General features: G+C 45.1%; 1 protein-coding gene across 7 annotated transcripts in view; it reads left to right on the forward strand.

The window, feature by feature from the left end:
• Nucleotides 1-18,419, forward strand: part of PPARA (peroxisome proliferator activated receptor alpha) — a 652,237-nt gene that overhangs the window by 155,685 nt on the left and 478,133 nt on the right. Inside the window, exon 1 of one of the 7 annotated variants that reach the window (XM_030213759.1) lies at nucleotides 16,475-16,497. The exons of the other annotated variants lie outside the window; for them this stretch is intronic. The gene's annotated coding sequence lies outside the window, so the exon portion shown is untranslated. Of the gene's footprint in view, nucleotides 1-16,474; nucleotides 16,498-18,419 lie in introns of those variants that run through there. 7 annotated transcript variants of the gene reach the window in all.

The following is an 18,419-nucleotide window of genomic DNA, read 5'->3' on the forward strand; positions in this document are numbered from 1 at the left end:
AGATGTCACTATTTTAAACTATGCCACAAAACAATGTTTCAGATGCCAGCCATCCAAAACAGTTAGGAAACATCTTTTCTCAGTAATACATTACTTGAATGAAATAAAATAGTTAATCCATCAGAGGATAGCAAAATGTGAACCAAAAACATCTAGACTTAAAACTAGTCAGATACAAACTGCCATGGTGGTTACTAGAATATCGCCAAATTTAGAATAAATGACCCATTTATGGCAAAAATCTTTCAGTAGTCAAAGAGGTACAAAAGAGTCCTGTTTTCAAGCAAGCAAATATCTCCCACTCACCAGTTACACCACCTAAACAAAAGAGAAATAGAAAAAGAAAACCCCCACTCATACAAATACACAGAAAGTGTCCCACATATGCAGAACTATCTCTGTATACTAAGGACAAAATTTAATGTTAAATTTAATAAAATAAAACATTCAAATGTGAACTAATCAGTTATTAAAATCTTTCAGAAATGGCTAGCTTTGTACCACAGAAGGCAGGAGATACTATCAAGGACAATATAAGGGATTTGCATAATAGACCCAATAAAACAATAAAAGTCAAGAGTGCAATGCTTTCAAAGGTTTAAAGGGTTATAAGTGCAATTTTAAGGGCGGACAGAGACAAATGTATCATATACACTTAAAGTAGCTTATATAAAAATTAAAAATATGGAATTGAACACGGGAGAATGGGAGAAGACATCAGCATAGATTAGACAGCCAAGAAGGAATGAGAGAGAAAAAGCACCTCTAACAGATAAGAGAGAAAAAAATTTTTTAAGCTTCATAAAAATACTATAGAGGAGAGGGGCAGCTTATCACTTGCGACTTGGGCAGTCAACCAAGTGTGACCGACTCAGCAGATGGTCATAAGTATCTTGTGAGAAGAATGAGAAGCAGGCGGTGGGTGTGACCCAGAGTTAGAAGCGAAAAGCAGGAGGTACATGAAAGACTGTAAACATGTCCTAAATAAGTCAAAAGATGAGATTGAGGGCCATACGGGTCACAGTTTATGAACCGCAGCCACAGGTTGAATACACAGCCTTAAGTAAAAATAGATTGTTATAAAAGGAAGGGAGTACTTATGAAATTACCACCAGAAAGCAAGCATAGTCTTTCAAACAGTAGGTGTACGTCACTGAAGGATGTTCATTCAAAGCTGACAGTGAGACAGTGTTTAAAAAAAAATTATTGCGGAAATAAAGGAGAGAGAAAATAGGTCACCCACTCCAACTTACTGCGTAGTATTAAGTAATACACAGGAATAAGGAAATAGAGTGAGCTAAAGCAAACTGCGTAGTTGAGCGGGAAACGAAAAGGGGAAGTAGTTATGAAAGATAGCAAAGAGAAGAGAGAAAAAAAGTACCACTTACAGTGAACTGCATGCTATCAAGAGAGGGAATAGAAGTTTGAATGAGAAAGAGTTGCAAGCCATGGTATTTTGAAGAAAAGTTTACAGAAGCCAAGGGAAAAGAAGGGACCAGGAAGCAAACAAAATTAGACTCACAGAGGTGAGATAAAAGGAATAATAGTAGGACTTTTAAGAAACTGCATGCAGTCAAGGAAATGTGACCTGAAAACTGCAAACAATGAAAGGATTTCTCTAGAGATTAGTTAATGGAGAGGTAGAGATTCAAGAGAGTACATCAGAAATTGGGAAGAGGTTGAAGACACTTACAAGACCTTCTTAATGGAGTGAAATTATTGACATCTTCCAAAAACTGGCAAGGGGAGGAGCCGGGCATGGCTTTGTGTATATATCAGAAATTGTCCCCTTTATGGAGTGGGGGTAGAAAGATACATATGGAAACTCACTTTTCAGGGCGTTAGGCAAGGAGCCAGCATAAGACCATCCCACGAAAAGTGACGTTGAATGCCAAGGGTTAATCATCGAGAACGATGGAAGTTTTTAGAAGGAAATATACAGAGGTTATTAGAGAAAGGGGCGCCATATACCAGTTCCAACATTTCAAAAACGTTTTCACCAAGGCACGTTCTGGCTGAAATGATATATATAGTTGAAAGGGACAGTAAAAGAAGAATAATTAACAAGGATAGAAATGTTTGGGAATGTTTTCACTTTACCAGTTGGAAGTGTAATAATAAGACACAATACTCATGTTTTCTCAGAGAAAAATGAAAAATAACCCATTTATAGACATGGGGAAAAGGACAGAAAGCAACTAAGGATTACAATAAATATTTTTCAGGGAGAGGTTAATACCAATTGACAAAGAAGACATATAACATGAGAGAACCATATGAATATAGACGAGAAATCTAGGTTTGTAAGAAGAATGGAACCAAATTTTAATAGGTTACAACCAAAGAATAGAAAGTAAGTAAAGGTCTAGAGAAAAATATTAAAGTGAAAAGAGAAACAGTTACAGTCTATTGTGAGTTTGTAAGGAGATAAAAGTTGACAGTGGAAGAGAGAAATAGAGTTCATTTTGGTCAACTAAAATTCAATATGCCAATCTCCTGTTTGACCAAAATGACTTAGGTAAAGAAAGAATATTAAAAAACCGTGTCCTACCAACGGAGGGGTGACCAAATGAATTAACGAGGGGTTATTTATCCCCTAGATTCTGGCCAGTATCGGGATAGATTGTCCGGTACCAGGAAGAATCCTGAGAAGGCTGATCAGACCTCCAATCTGACTCCATCTCTGAGCAGAATAATTTAGTTTCTCCTTAAGTAAACCAAGGAATCATTAACAGAAATTAATAAAGGAAATCAGAGACAGGTTGAATTAAAGGATTTATGATTTATTACTCACCCAAGGCAGGTTACATAAACAAGATGTTCTTATGGGGAGATCTCTGATACCTCTAGCCACAGACTCTTCAGACTCCTCCCCATAGGGAGGCTGTCAACCATATTTATACTCTCCCCATCACATTAGGTTCTATGGAGTTCTAAAAAAAACCTACTTCTACGCAAATGGCCCAGGTGGCCGAATAACAGTTTTTTCTCTTAACCACAGATTCTGATATTTTTACCCTTGAAAAAAGTCCCCCTCCTCTTTCCGGCAGATGGGCAGCTGTTTTTGTCCACAAATGTTCTTTCTTCTGCTTTTTCATGCACCTGGCACAAGGTCCCTCCCAGCTATCTCTGCGGTCAAAATCTATTTTCATCACTCCACACTATCAAACTAAAGTCGCAGTAAGAAAATACTCTTTTGAAATCAATCTTCCGTTAGCCTGTATTTCCCAGCAACCCTTTCCAGCAGGTCTCAGGCTGGGTACTAGGCTTCAGGCTTGTACTATATTTATACACTAGGGTTTGTGGTTCTCCTGACTTTAAAAGGAGTCTGAGGTTTCTTTTGCTCCGGTGTCCTCTCCTGCCTTAAAATCCTACTACATAAATGAAGAGTGACCGACGTGCTTCACATGCGCAGAACAGCACGTCACACATCCCTTCTGACCATACCAACCACATCCCTCCTCATTCAGGCTCCCAAGTGACGGCGGGCAGCGCCGTCTGTTGCGTCATTTCTGCCAGCGATCCAGTTGCCTGGTAACCGGCAATGGCGTCTCAAACGTGAGCTTCTGAATGGCGCCGGTGAAAAAGCGCTAACAACCGACTTCTGCGGGGGCCGGGAGAGCGGCGGGACCAGTTCCTCCTGCAGCCTGACCTTTCCTGTCCTTCGGGTTGGCGTGAGAGATTGCGGAGTTGCGTGTTGCAGGTTAGGAATCACTAAGCTGTTTCATAGATCGCAGCAGCTGCTTCAGCGGGTTGCTTAGCTTTACGAGATGCAGAGAAGTGTTTCAGTGCTTCGAGCCCTACAGTTTGAACTCAAGTTGTGGTCCCTACTTTCTTTATTCCAGATTCCTTGCAGTGAAAGGGCTTCAGGGTCCTAGCCAGCTTCGAGAACAGCTGCCTTTGCACAGCTCTCTGAAGTCGGAGGACTGAGAGGAGCAGGTATAACAAGAGAGAGAACGTGGACTGGGGGGGGAGGAGGAGTGAGGGTACAGGAGTGAACAGACAGAGAGAGAAAAGGACCACGGGGAGGGGTAGGGATTCAGGAGAGCAGGAAAAATTGCTGGTAGAAGGAGGGCAGAGAGAGAGGTTTGAGAGGGACAGATGCTGGAAATAGGGGATGAAAAACACAAGGGAGAAATGGTGATAATGGAGGGCAGGGGAGAGCTGGTGCCCATGGAGGGGAAGTAAAGGGAAAAGAGGAGAAAACAGGAGGACATTGTAATCGGGAAGGGGAGAAATGATGCCTATGGGAGGGGAAGGGACCTGGAGAGAGGAGAGCAAGGAGGAGATGGTCATACACACTCTCTCTCTCTCTCTCAACTCACTCTCACACTCTCTCTTTCAGACAGGCGCACACACACTTTCTCTCTCTCTCTCTCTCTCTCTCACACACACACACACACACAAACACACGCACAAAATATTACCTTCTGTAGTTTTACAAGACAAACAGAAGCAGGGAGAAATTTATCTCCTCCTTCCTTGACTCTCTCTCTCACTTTCAGGCAGACACACACACACACACTTTCTCTGTCTCTGTCTCATACACTCTCTCTCTCGCTCGCTCTCACACACGCACACACAACTCACTCTCATACTCTCTCTTTCAGACAGGCGCACACACACACACACTCTCTCACACACACAAAATATTACCTCCTGTAGTTTTACAAGACAAACAGAAGCAGGGAGAAATTTATCTCCTCCTTCCTTGACTCTCTCTCTTTCAGACAGACAGACACACACACACACACTTTCTCTGTCTCTCACACATTCTCTGTCTCTCACACACACGCCCATACACATACACACACACACACACACACACACACACTCTCTCTCTCTCTCTCTGAACTCACTCTCACACTATCTCTGTCTTTCAGACAGGCGCACACACACACACCCACTTTCTCTCGCTCTTGACTCCTACCAGCTCTCTCACACTCTCTCTCTCTTTCACACAGATGCACAAACAGACACTTTCTCTCACACACACACAAAAATTGAACAATAAGGGACAAGGGAAAACACATAAGTCTAACAATAACAAGGTTCAAATTCTGAAGGATCTAATGTTTACACAAACAACATAGTATATAAAACTGTACTCTACTGTAGACATCAACTGACATTACGTTCATCACCTTTAAATTATATTTCAGAAATAAAAAATCTTCCCCGTTTTGCTATTTCGTTACATACAACAGAAATTTCGCCCGTTGTAACGGGCTTTACGGCTTGTAAATAAATAAATAATGCCATTTGAGCACTGTTTAAAAAAAAAAAAATATATATATATATATATATATATATCTCCTCAGTCTGAGATTTGTCCAGCACGGCAAGCACATGCTGGTTTGCAGTACCGGCTGAATGGTGTGAGGACCGACTTGGCATGTGACAGCGATTCCCGAAAGGGTTAGTAGTCATTATCCTATCTGCGCCAGTGGGCAGAGCAAAAGCGGCTCCCAGTGTGGGAGCCACTGGGCTGCTGCAGTTTCCTGTGCTAGAGTTCCACTGTACAGCCCAACTCCGTGGAGCGGTGTGCTCCTTTCTTCCCAGCTCATTTTGGTGGGCACAGGGCAGTTGTTTTCTTGGGTGTGTGTGCGCACTTGATGGCTCCATCTTTCTTGCCACTCCACATGGCAATGCTGAAGCCCCAGTGCTCCCCTGGGGCCTGATCTGCTTGCGATTTCAGGCAGTTTTATATGTAGGCTTTTCAGAAATGTGACTGGGGAACTGGGGTGGATCACTCCCAGTTTCTTCATATTGGTTATTTAAGGGCTTCTAAGAAAGGAGGCCTGGGGAAGTTTGCAGACTCCTGTGGGAGTCCTCAGGTCTCCCACAGCTTTCCAGGGGCGAGGTCGGAGACCCATTAGTCCCCTGCAGCTGTTCTGTGACAGCTAGAGCCTTAAGCTGCAGCTTGGAAAGTACTGACTATCTGAAAGTCTTCTGGTAGAGATGTGTTACATTTTGAGGCTAGTGCAGGCCTCTCAGGTTTCACTCTGTTTCCATGGTAATCCTGCACCCTCTGTGCTGCCCTGGTGGCATTTGCTCTGTGTGTACTGTTTACATCAAACTAGTTTTGTTGAGGAGGGTGGGTGGCCTTTCAGCCTGAAGGTTACAGGTTCAAGGCTGGTTTTATCCATCCTATTAGAAACTGTGGGCTCAGCTAGGTTTCCAATGGGGCATATTTTATTTCATTCTCTCTTATTGCTTACCTGGCCAAGTAGTTCTTACATGACTGGAACAGTCATCAGAACTCTACAGTACTAAAGATTGCCCTTCTCTCTCTCTCTCTCTTTGCACACTGATACTGGCCACACCTTTGCATACTAGCCTCAGCTACCCCGGTATCTGCAGCGTACCTGGTACCTCTAATTACTTCTGTGGTATTTTTGGCATCTTTTCATCGTATGGGGTACCTAAATTTCATGAGGAGTGGTCCAGGAGCTACTTCAGTGTAGAGGTAGCTTAGTAGTCGTTGCAATCAGCTGAGAGTAAGCACAGAGGTCTAGGGGTACTGCTTCACGACCCATTGCAGCTTGCTATCTGTAGTGCGCAATGGTGCAACAGCCATATTCTGCTACACCATCTGTCTCTGGTTCTCAGCTGCACTTGTTAGCTCCAGTACGCAGCAGTTATAGTGCACAGTCACACCAGCCAATTCTTGTCCCTATCTGTAAGAAGTTATCGCTGGCTTAGGCATCAGACCACTGATGTGGCTTCCAAGTCACATTTGGCAGCCTGCCTTTTGGAAGTAATCTTGGGCCTGGAGAAGATCTAGGGCAGTTGGGTAAAGACCTGAGGGACTTCCAAGTCTTGGAGATTGCCAGGGGACGAGTTTAAGGATGATTTTTAATCTGCTTGGTTTTGTCGTAGGTTTTGTGGGGCCAGGAAAACCACTTTCATGTTTTTCACTTCCACTACAATAACCCACCTGGCTGCTGGTAGAATGAGCTCTGTTTCAACTCCAGGTCAATCTATGCCTGCTACATCTTCCAATGATGGAGTCTCAGTTCACTCCTCAGGCAGGACTCCTGTACTGGTTTCAGCAGGACTGGACCAAAATTACCTCAGCTCAGATGTGTCTTAGTTTTTCTATTGCACAGTTACAACCTGGAATTCACTACAGATTTTTCTTGGAGTCTACATGCAAGCTCAAATGCTATCAGGCAGTTCTTGCCACCTTGCCAACGTTTCTTCCTTTAGGCACAGTAGAGTCTGTCCCTAGTTGCAATTGGGGAATGGGAAGTTGTTCCCTTTGCTTTGTAGTTCCAACCAGGGAGATTCCTTCCAGCTGAGTTTGGACATCATAAGAGTCTAGGGTGTTTACGGTTCAGCTTTTCACAATGGGAACCTTGCAGTGTGTAATAGTTCTGTCTGTTGGGGAGAGTTTCTAGCCTCCCTGGACCTCAAGGACACTTACTTTCATATTCCCAGTGCTCCTTGCTGCAGAGGGATCTTAGCGATTTATGATATTTAGCCTTTCCATGTTGCCGAGGACATTTTTGCAAGGTCATGGTGGCAGCTTTCCTTCATGAGGATGGATTGCAGGTTCATCCATACCTCGTGACTGGCTGATTTACGGCTCTCTCTAGCAAGAGACTCTGCAAACTTCATCCAATATACCTACTCGTCTTCAGTCCTTAGGATTGGTAATCAGTGTCACCAAGAGTCAGTTGTTTCCCTCACAAATCTTGGCTTATTGGGGAGTGCTGTTCCATATAGTCTTGGGAAGTTCTTTCTTTCTTTTGCTCCTCAGCAACAGGTGCCAACCCAAGTCAGGTTTTACTTTCTCTACCAGGTCCAGGATATGGGAATAGGTTCAAATTATGGGCACAAGGTTCTGTTTTTTGGACATTCCCCCATGGGTCTGAGTCTGTATCAGACCACTTCAGGGGTTCCTTTTCTGCTTTGATCCCCATCTCTATGGTTCCCTTGAAGCCAATTTAGTCTCAATGGGTGATTTCAACACAGCTTTCTGCTGATATTTAAGTTCTGTCTCCATCAAGGTGGCTTATCTGTAGCTTGTAGGCTGCTAGGCTGTGCTGTAGCTGGTGGCAACAGATTTCGGATCCCTTCCAGAAGGCAGACAGTCAACCGCCTTCTCATTTGCCAGATGTGGAGTCGAGGCCGGCTTATTTGCCAGTTTTCTTCTGTGATTTGTTTCGGGCATCAAATAAACAGACGTTTTTGACAGTCACAGCCTGCCATTTGATGTGGTTGCGCTGCTGGGTGGTGAATGCAGCTTTTCATGGCTTCTGTTTAAGTGGGTTTCTTGAAGAAACACCACGTCTGCTTTCAGACGCAGCATCTCTCTGAACACCTGCCTTCTCTTCTGGGGGGTGTTTAGGCCTCGCACATTCATCGTCATATACGTGCATACCGACATGGCATTCTAGTTTTTTCCCCGCCTATATATCCACCACCTAGTGCTCTCCCTCCCCTCCTGTCCCCTCCCAACCCCCCCTCCCGCCCCCCACATCTGTGTTTGACATGCCACTTTACCCAACATTGGCATGTCCATTTAAGAGGAAATCACGTCAATAACTCAGCAACCTTCAGCATACCATCGCTCTGCACCACAGGGCTGGTTAACTTCAATGTGAAACAACTCCAGTCTTTTGTTAACATCACTCATCCCACAGGGCTATAGTCAAATGGTCACCCCATACTCGCCGATGGGATCATCCGCTTTTCTGACAATTGGCGTCTGTCTTCCCCTTCCTTGGGAAACTCGCTGCCATTTCGGCCTTTCTTTCCGTGGTTGACCTGCTTTCTGCGGAGCTGCAGTAGCCTCATCTGATCCATGAGCCGCCAAATAATCTTGCGCTTCCTCAATCGACCCCACTCTGCATTGTTTGCCTTCTTTGTAGAACATCAAGGCGAACGGAGGCTGCCATTTATATTTAATACCTGCTTCTCTCAGTTGGTTAGTTAGGGGTTTGAGTTCGCTGCGCCGCTTCAGGGTGGTGGATGACAAATCATGATAGATTGCTATGGGATAGCTATCCCACTCGATCGGTTCATCCGCCCTAGCTTTCCGCATCACCGCTTCTTTAGTTTTATAGTCTTTAAAGCAGGCCACTATGTCTTTTGGTGCGTTATTTTTGCGACCGCCCAGCGCTCTGTGTGCTCTCTCAATCTGTATGGAATCTGGGTCTAGTGGGCTATCTGGCTCCGAGAGCAATTGGGCCGCTATGCGTTGTACCACCACCTCGCAATTCACATAATCTGGTAATTCAGGTACGCCCCATATCCGAATGTTAGCTCGTCGGCTTCTGTTCTCTAGATCCTCTACTTTGTCTAGTAGGTATTGAGTCTCTGCCTTCTGGCCTTGCATACGTTGTTCTAGTGTCTGCAGCGCCTCCGCATTTTCTTCTAGGCCAGCCTCCACCTCCACCACGCAGCTGCCTAGTTCTGCCATTTCTCCCCGAAGCTCCGCACCTAAGGCAGCTATATCTTGGCGTACCTCTTTTAGGTCTTTTAAATCTGTGCGGATCTCCTGGAACCAGGTGCAGAGCTTTGTCCAGATTTCTTGCTGCGGTGAGTCCGCCACTCCGCCCTCTAGGAGAGCCGAGACTTCGTGGTCGGCCTTCTGACTCGCGCCATTTTCTTCCTGCTGCTGCATCGTCTTGGCGTCTTTGCGTTTAAACGCAAACGCCTGCAAATCAGCTGTTTTGGCGCTTCCAGATGTCATCGTCACCTGCGCCCCGCTTTCACACCTCTTTTCCTTCGGGGTTCGCCTTACAGCGTGGTGCAGATCGCGCCTATAATTAAAGCTTTGCGGTTGCTGATTCGGGAGCTATCGTTTCAAGCCACCATTTGTAACGTTGACGTCACTTCCTCTGAATGCAGCTTTTAACAATGGCAGGTTCAGCTCACTTTTCAGGGCAACTATTGTTTGAGGACTCCATGAAGTTGGTGGAAGACCTGGGTGACTTGTAGACTCAGCCTCTTCCTGAGGACATGTCTACAAGTTCTTTTCGGTTGGGTCAGGCTCACCCTTATCTTACGACACCAGGGCTATCATCCTGGGCAGCCTAGTTTTCTTTAGCAATCCATTCCAGGCAGGTTCTCGGAATTCCTGACTTCATCCATTTGAGATCCTCTGGATTTCTACTGGTGACGGGCGCACAGTGCTGTCTTTTCTGCATACGGTGGTTTCTGCCTTCCATCCCTTTCCACCTTTTTCTCTTCCCGCTTCTTGGATGTTCACCATATACTTCTATACTATTTGGAAGTGACCAGCGAGTTCCGTTGGTCAACTGTTTGCTTCTTGCTTTGCTCGGGACCATAGGAAGGTACCATAAGAAGGCTCTCCATTTTTAGATTGGCAGATGTGGGCATAGTGGTTTTGATGTCAGGAGGAGCAGACCTTTTGTAGAATAGGCGTCAGTGTGAAGCTGAAGAGCTGTTTCACATAAGTGCCATTTTATTCAAAATCCTTTTAGGGGAGCAGCTGCTCCCTTTGCACCTCACCTAGCTATGTCTCTGCATATTGGGGCAGTGCCTGGGATGACCCACTGAGCAGAAGTGACTTCCTACATAGCCTTATGCACTGCTAAAGACTGTAGCGATCTTCTACTGCTCACCATTTTAAGATTAGCAGATGTAGTGGTGGCAGGATCAGAAGCAGACAATTCAGAACCTGGAGAGCCTTAGGTATATAGGAAGGTGGCAACTCCTTACGAAACACCCACACTGCAGTAGGATCATCAGATTCCTGACCTGCTGAGCAGAAATACCTCCCGGCATACCCTCATGTTGTCGTCTGGCTAGTCTCAAGAAAGGGAATCTGGCTTCAAGTGCTGCAGTGGCTGTTGGCTGAGAGAGGCAATTTCTTCAGCTGGCTTCTGTATGGGACAGTCTCTCCTGTTGTGGGTGGCAGTTCTTTCTTCCATAGCGCATTTGACTTCCTTTTCCGTGTCCTGTCTGGCTTTCGTGGCTGCCCTTTGCAGTTCAACCACTTGGTCCGCTGTCCTTCCCTTGCCAGGCTTTGCAGGCTTGGCATGGCAGTTCTAGGCATTTCAGATTTGACGTGGCAGCGCATGTAACCGCGGCCTGTGGATTGTTTCTCCAGTCTGCTGAGGTTGTAGTACCCCGCCCCACTTGAGGACTGCTTTGGTACATCCCAAAAGTCTCTGGACTGATCTGTGGGACGCTATGGAAGATAAAATTAGTTCTTACCTGATAATTTTCTTTCCATTAGTCCCAACAGATCAATCCAGAGGCCCGCCCTTTGTTGTTCTGGGTTGAGTGTTTTCTTCTTGTTGCCTCAGTTTCATCAGATTCCTTCATTTGATTTTTGGGTACAAAAAAAAAAAAAAGCAAAACAAATCAAAACATAAAGGAAACCTTCTGTTACCCTCCCGCAGTAGTGGTTGAGGAGCTTACATGGGTTTTATGCAGGCAGGAGAGGACTTCTTCCTTCTTCCACTGCTTTGGTATCGACAATACTGAAGTTAAGGTGACTGCACATGACCACAAATAGTAAACCTCTGAACTTCTCTCTATCTCTACCCGCTGGTAGAGGGACGTAACCCACAAGTCTCTGGATTGATCTGTTGGGACTAATGGAAAGAAAATTATCAGGTAAGAACTCATTTTACCTTCCTCACCATTCCATGGTGGTCAAATCCACCCTCAAAAGAGCCTGAAGTTTGAGGACCCATGCTTCAGTGCATGGGTCTTGCCCTCTAGAATCTTTTGGGAGGAAAGTGATTTAAGGCTTGACGCTCATTTCTAGCGTCCAGTTTTACCAGCTCTACTTGAAGAACTTGGTACGTAGTGTGACCGAGTTTATGGACACTGCACCTCCAGAGAAGGCCAATTAAATCCATCAGCTAGTAGCCAAGCAGAAGGATTGTCGAAAGCAAATAGCCTGAGCGATTTATGATGTGGTGGTATCCAGACTGACAGCATTGGGATACATAGACTCTCATGGGTTCATGTCTCAGAGCCAGCAGTTCAGGAAAAGTTGGCGAATATCTCTTGCTGAAGAGAGAACCTTTTTGGAGATATGACGAAAGAGGTTGCTGACTTAATTAAGAAGAGAACGGATACCATCAAGTCCCCTGTCTCAGCCCACTCCTGTGGCTTCCACTTCTCAGAGGTTTTTGGACGCCAGTCGGAATGGTTTTTACTACACTCAGAGGCGTATGCTCTCTTTCTTGACTTGCCCTCCCTAGGAGACCTAGGCTCCATACTCCTATCCTCGGCAGCAGCAGACTCATAAGTCCCAGCCAGCTTCCCAGTTGAAGAAGGGGATGAGCTTTTGACTGGTTTCATCAGAGCGTAGCAGATATAAAAGTACCCACCCTGGATGGCCTCCTAGTCGGAAGGAAGCTGAATTCTTTTCCAAGTTAAGTGGCCTTGGTAACCGTAGATAGGTTGGTTCTTCAAATAATCCAGGAGGGTTACACTGTCAATTGGCATAAATCTTCTCCAAATTGCCCACCAAGTGCCTCAAGACTGAGTTCTTAGCATTAGGTAGTTCTCACAGAGGAAGTCTCCCTTCTAAAGGCCAATGCGGTTGAGCCCATTCCACCAGGGGAAGAAGGGAGGGGATTCTATTCCAAGTACTTCCTCAGGCCCAAAAAGACAGAAGGTTTCATCTTTTCCTAGACTTAAGGTCCCTGATCAAATATCTGGTCAAAGAAAAGTTCAGGATGATTTTCCTGGGCACCCTTCTTTCCATGGTTCAGACAAACAATTGGCTATGCTCTCTGGACTTAAAGAATGCTTATACATCCTGTGACTTACAGGAGGTATCTCAGATTTCGAGTAGGGAAACACCACTACCAGTATCGCGTTCTGCCATTTTGCCTTGCGTCTATTCCCAAGATGTTCACTAAATGCCTTTTTTTTGTTGTTACATTTGTACCCCGCGCTTTCCCACTCATGGCAGGCTCAATGCGGCTTACATGGGGCAATGGAGGGTTAAGTGACTTGCCCAGAGTCACAAGGAGCTGCCTGTGCCTGAAGTGGGAATCAAACTCAGTTCCTCAGTTCCCCAGGACCAAAGTCCACCACCCTAACCACTAGGCCACTCCTCCACTCCACTCCATCCACTCCACATGCACTCCACTCCATCCTCCACTTTATGTAGTTGCAGTGTCTCTTCGCAGCTTGGAGAAGAGACGGCTGAGGGGAGATATGATAGAAGTGTATAAAATAATGAGTGGAATGGATCGGGTGGATGTGAAGCGACTGTTCACGCTATCCAAAAATACTAGGACTAGAGGGCATGAGTTGAAGCTACAGTGTGGTAAATTTAAACGATCGGAGAAAATTTTTCTTCACCCAACGTGTAATTAGACTCTGGAATTCGTTGCCGGAGAACGTGGTACGGGCGGTTAGCTTGACGGAGTTTAAAAAGGGGTTAGATAGATTCCTAAAGGACAAGTCCATAGACCGCTATTAAATGGACTTGGAAAAATTCCGCATTTTTAGGTATAACTTGTCTGGAATGTTTTTACGTTTAGGGAGCGTGCCAGGTGCCCTTGACCTGGATTGGCCACTGTCGGTGACAGGATGCTGGGCTAGATGGACCTTTGGTCTTTCCCAGTATGGCACTACTTATGTACTTATGTACTTATGTACATACTGAGAGTGAATGTGTTTCTCTATCTAGATGATTGGCTGCTAAAGAGCACATCAAAGGAAGGTACTCAGGGATCAATATGAAGAACTATTCATGTGTTGGAATTACTAGGGTTCATTATCAACTACCCAAAGTCCCACCCACTCCCAGTCCAACAATTGGAGTATATAGGAGCCCTGCTACATATGAGCCTATCTTCCCCAGGTAAGGGTGGATGCTTTCATTTGCATTGCTCAACAGGTTCACCACACTCAGCAGGTCACAGCTTGGCAGATGTTGAGGTTGTTAGGTCACATGACCTCCACAATGCATGTCACACCCATAGCATGCCTCCATTTGCAAGGTGCCCAATGGACTCTTGATTCCCAGTTGTGCCAGGCTGTGGGAAATCTGACAGATGTCATCTCAGTCACCCCAGTCGCTTCTCTGGTGGACAATTCAGAGCAATTTGACTCTGGGACTTTCAGTCCAAATTCTTTCTCCCAGAAAATTCTGACCTTAGATGTATCCAACCTGTGATGGGGTGCTTATATAGTTGGACGTCACACCTAGGGTCACTGGTCCACTCAGTAGACCCAGTCCCAGTGTTATATTAGTCTCCTGGACATGATGGCAATCTGGAACACTCTAAAGGCTTTCAGAGATTGGCTGTTGATTCAAATTGTCCTAATCCAAAAAGACAATCAGGTTGCCATGTACTCTGTCAACAAGTGTGTGTGTGTGTGTGTGTGTGGGGGGGGGGGGGGTACAGGATTCTACCCCTTGTCAGGAAGTAGCCAGGATGTAGCAGTGGGCCTCCAGTCATGGCATGATGCTCAAGAGTCACATACCTGGCAGGCAAAGACAACAGTCTGGCAGACAGGCTGAGCAGGGTAATGCAATCACATGAGTGGTCTCTTCAAATGTACATTGCTCCAAAGATCTACTGAGAGTAAGGCACCCCTTCGGTGGATTTCTTTGCCACTCATCTCAACAACAAAGTCCCACAGTACTTTTCCAGTTTAGCGAATTGCACAGGGACAGAAATTTCACCCATCTCCTGTTTCCACTGGAATCTAACCCATCCCCGCCTATTCCCACTGGAATCTCTTCTCTGCCCGTCCCCGCACGTAATCTCCTCCATCCCCGCTTGTCCCCTGCGCTAAAATAACTTGACTTGTGGTAAAATAACTCAATAGTAGCCCATGTTGATAACTTCCCCTCTCAGTGATTATGGGGATTTTAGTGCTGTCAACCACATCCATTAATTTTTTTAGTGCTATTTAATTGACATGGCACAAGGAAAGAATAGGTAGTCTGGCCTGTTACTACACTAATGCAGGAACCCTGCAGGACCTGCGGCCATCCCCACAGGAGTTCCGTGGTGGAGGGGATTCTCGAACCCCATTCCCTTGCAGCTCTCTATTCCAGACTCAAGCCATATGACAGACTAGCGTTGGATGCCTTTCTCCTGGATTGGGGGAAAGGCCTTCTGTACGTGAATCCTCTAGAGAAGACTCTGCTGCAACTTATGCAGGACCGAGGCACTATGATCCTCATGGTGCCTTACTGGTCAAGACGGATATGGTTCCCTTTTCTTCTGGAGTTCTCCTACAAAGAACCTTGGAGATTGGAGTGTTTTCCAACCCTCATGACACAGAACGAGGGGTCTCTTCTGCATCCCTGCCTTCCAATTCCTGGCCCTCATAGATTTTGAGAGCATAGAAATTAAATCCCTCCTACTAGGCGGTTAGCTTAGTGGGGTTTTAAAAACATTTGGACAGCTTTCTAAAGGAAAAGTCTGTAGACCATTATTAAAATGGGCTTGGGGAAAATCCACTGCTTATTTCTGGGATAAGCAGCATAAAATGTATTGTAATTTTTTGGGATCTTGCCAGGTATTTGTGACCTAGATTGGCCACTGTTGAAAACAAGATGCTGGGCTTGATGGACCTTTGGTCTGTCCCAGTATGGCAATACTTATGTACTCTGTCTGAGGGTGTTTTTAGAGTATTGCTGTCTTCCAGGAAAGATTCCACTAAGACCTGTTATACTTTCAAATGGAAGAGGTTTGCTGTCTGGTGTGAGGGCAAGGCCCTAGACCCTTAAGAATTAAGAACAGCCATAACTGTGAGCATAAAGCATAAGAGCATAAGCATACTGGGTCAGACCAATTGTTCATCTAGCCCAGTATCCTGCTTCCAACAGTGGCCAATCCTGGTCACAAGTACCTGGCAGAAATCCAGATAGTATCAACATTCCATTCTACTGATCCTAGGGCAAGCAGTGGCTTCCCCCATGTCTATATTAATAGCAAACTATGGACTTTTCCTCCAGATACGCTAACCGCTGTTACAATATCCTCTGGCAATGAGTTACAGAGCTTAACTATTTATTGCGTGAAAAATTTAAAAGTATTTCCATGTAAATTCATTGAGTGTCCCCTGGTTTTTGTACGTTTTGAAAGAGACGATTCACTTTTACCTGTTATACACACTCAGGAGTTTGTAGACCTCAATCATATCCCCGCTCAGCTGTCTCTTTTCCAAGCTGAAGAACCCTAACCATCCCCTTTCTCTTGATTTAATCAAAAACTGCTTGAGTACCTTCTTCACCTCTCTTAGTCAGGTTTAAAAAACAACTCTGTAAAAATTCACCTCAGCGCAGTTAGCGCAAACCATCATAGTGTAGAAGGTAAGCCCATCTCTGTACAGCCTCTAATTTGTTTTATGCGAGTTTTGCTTTTGACAGAGCGCCCCATCAAATCCCCCATTGTGTTGTAGGACCTCAAATGGAACCAGGTCCACACCCAGCTGATGAAAGTTCCTTTTGAGCCACTTGATTCCTGCCATCAGAAGTACCTGACCTGGAAGGTCTTGTTTGTGGTAGCAGTCACTTCAGCTTGCAAGGTCAGTGAGCTTCAGACCATAGTAGTTGATCTGCCTTACACAAAGTTTCACTATAACAGAGTAGTTCTCCCCATGCATCCTAAGCTCCTTCTTAAGGTAGTGTTGGACTTCCATCTTAATCAGTCAGTTGTTCTTCCAACATTTTTCCTGAAACCTCATTCCCATCCTGGCAAAAATGCACTGCTCACCTTGGACTGCAAGCAAGCCTTAGCCTTCTATTTGGAGCAGACTAATGCCCAGTATTTTTTTTCTTTTGACCAAACAAGATGGGAGCAGCCATAGGTAATCACTTTATCCATTTGGCTATCAGATTGAATCTCCTTCACTTATGCCCAGTCTGGGCTGAATCTGGAAGCCATTTCATGGTTCACAATGTCAGAGCCATGGCAGTATTGGTAGCTGACTTGAGATCAATCTCTATTGAGATTTGCAGAGCTGCGATGTGGTCCTCATCCCACACAATCACATCTGGCTACTGCCCTGAGCAGAATTTCCAATGCTATAGCAAATTTGGTCAGACAGTTCTGCAGAATTTGTTTAGAGTCTAGAATCCAACTCCACCCTCATGGGCCCATTCATTTCCCAGCTTCACCTTTACAACAGGAAATGTTATGTTGTTAGAATTATGTAATTATTGGTATTAGTTGGCTGAGCTGTTGCAAGACCCTATTGACTGTTGATTTTGGTGAGCCTGGTAGCTAGGGATTCCCACACATGAAAACATAATATCCTGCATGTCCTCAAAGAAAGTGAAGTTAACTTGCCTATAGCAGATGCTCTCCAATGCCAGCAGTACATATGTTTTCACATACTGTCCCACCTCCCACAGGAGTTGGATTCTCAATGCTTTTTAATCCAACTGTGGGTACTGGGGAAAGGGGGCAGGAAGGCATGCGTGTATGCACAGTCAAGCCTGCCAAAAGTTCCTAGAAGTTGTAGAATGCTGGGCAGCATCTATACTGGGGCTCTGTAGATGATGTCACTTACATGTGAGAAAATAATGCCCCCCCCTTTCCTCGGAAAACATCTGCTACAGGTGACTAACTTTGCTTTATAGAAAAAGTGGTGGATGCATGGATCAACTTCCCGGTGGAGGTAGTGGAGACCAAGACTGTATCCGAATTCACATAGACTCTCTAAGGGAGAGGAAGAAATAGTGGATAGTATGGATGGGCAGACTGGATAAGAAATATGGTCTTTATTTACCATCATTTTCTCTGTTTGTATCAAAAGTCCCTAGTGGTAGTGGATCCCCAGGACTCACCCACACCTTTATGATGACTGTAGAAAAAAAAAACCATTCAGAGCCTACTGAAACCTCACCTTTTTGTCAGTTTTTTTTTTTTTTTTTTTTTAACAGTCCTTGGAATCTAGTGGGAGCAGGAATACATAGGGTCAACAGGCACCATTTTCGAAAATGGTTCCAGCCAAGGTAAGAGCAAGAAGGAATCACACCTGCTCCCTAGTAGATCCCTGGGATTTTCAGATATAGCCTGAGTGGGGTATTGAAGGTGGTTATTTTTTACAAAAGAGATGGGGCTTCTGACTTTGGAGAATGGGACTTCACCAAAATTATGATGTCCTTTTCTGCGGTTTACAGGGACTCTTCGTTATCAGGGGATCTTTTCTCTCCATGTTTGACCCACAATTTGGGGGGTGGGGGCAGTATCAAATCTGGGAACTCACTGGGATTCACTTAACTGTGAGCATAAGAACATGAGTAGTCATACTGGGTCAGACCAATGGTCCTTCTAGCCCAGTATCCTGTTTTCCAAACAGTGGCCAAGCCAGGTCACAAGCACCTGGCAGAAAGCCAATTAGCAGCAACATTCCATGCTACCAATCCTGAGGTAAGCAGTTGTTTCCCCATGTCTGTCTCAATAGCAGACTATGGACTTTTCCTCCAGGAATTTGTCCAAACC

The sequence above is a fragment of the Microcaecilia unicolor genome, chromosome 9, assembly GCF_901765095.1.
Source record: "Microcaecilia unicolor chromosome 9, aMicUni1.1, whole genome shotgun sequence".
Taxonomy (NCBI): Eukaryota; Metazoa; Chordata; class Amphibia; order Gymnophiona; family Siphonopidae; genus Microcaecilia; species Microcaecilia unicolor.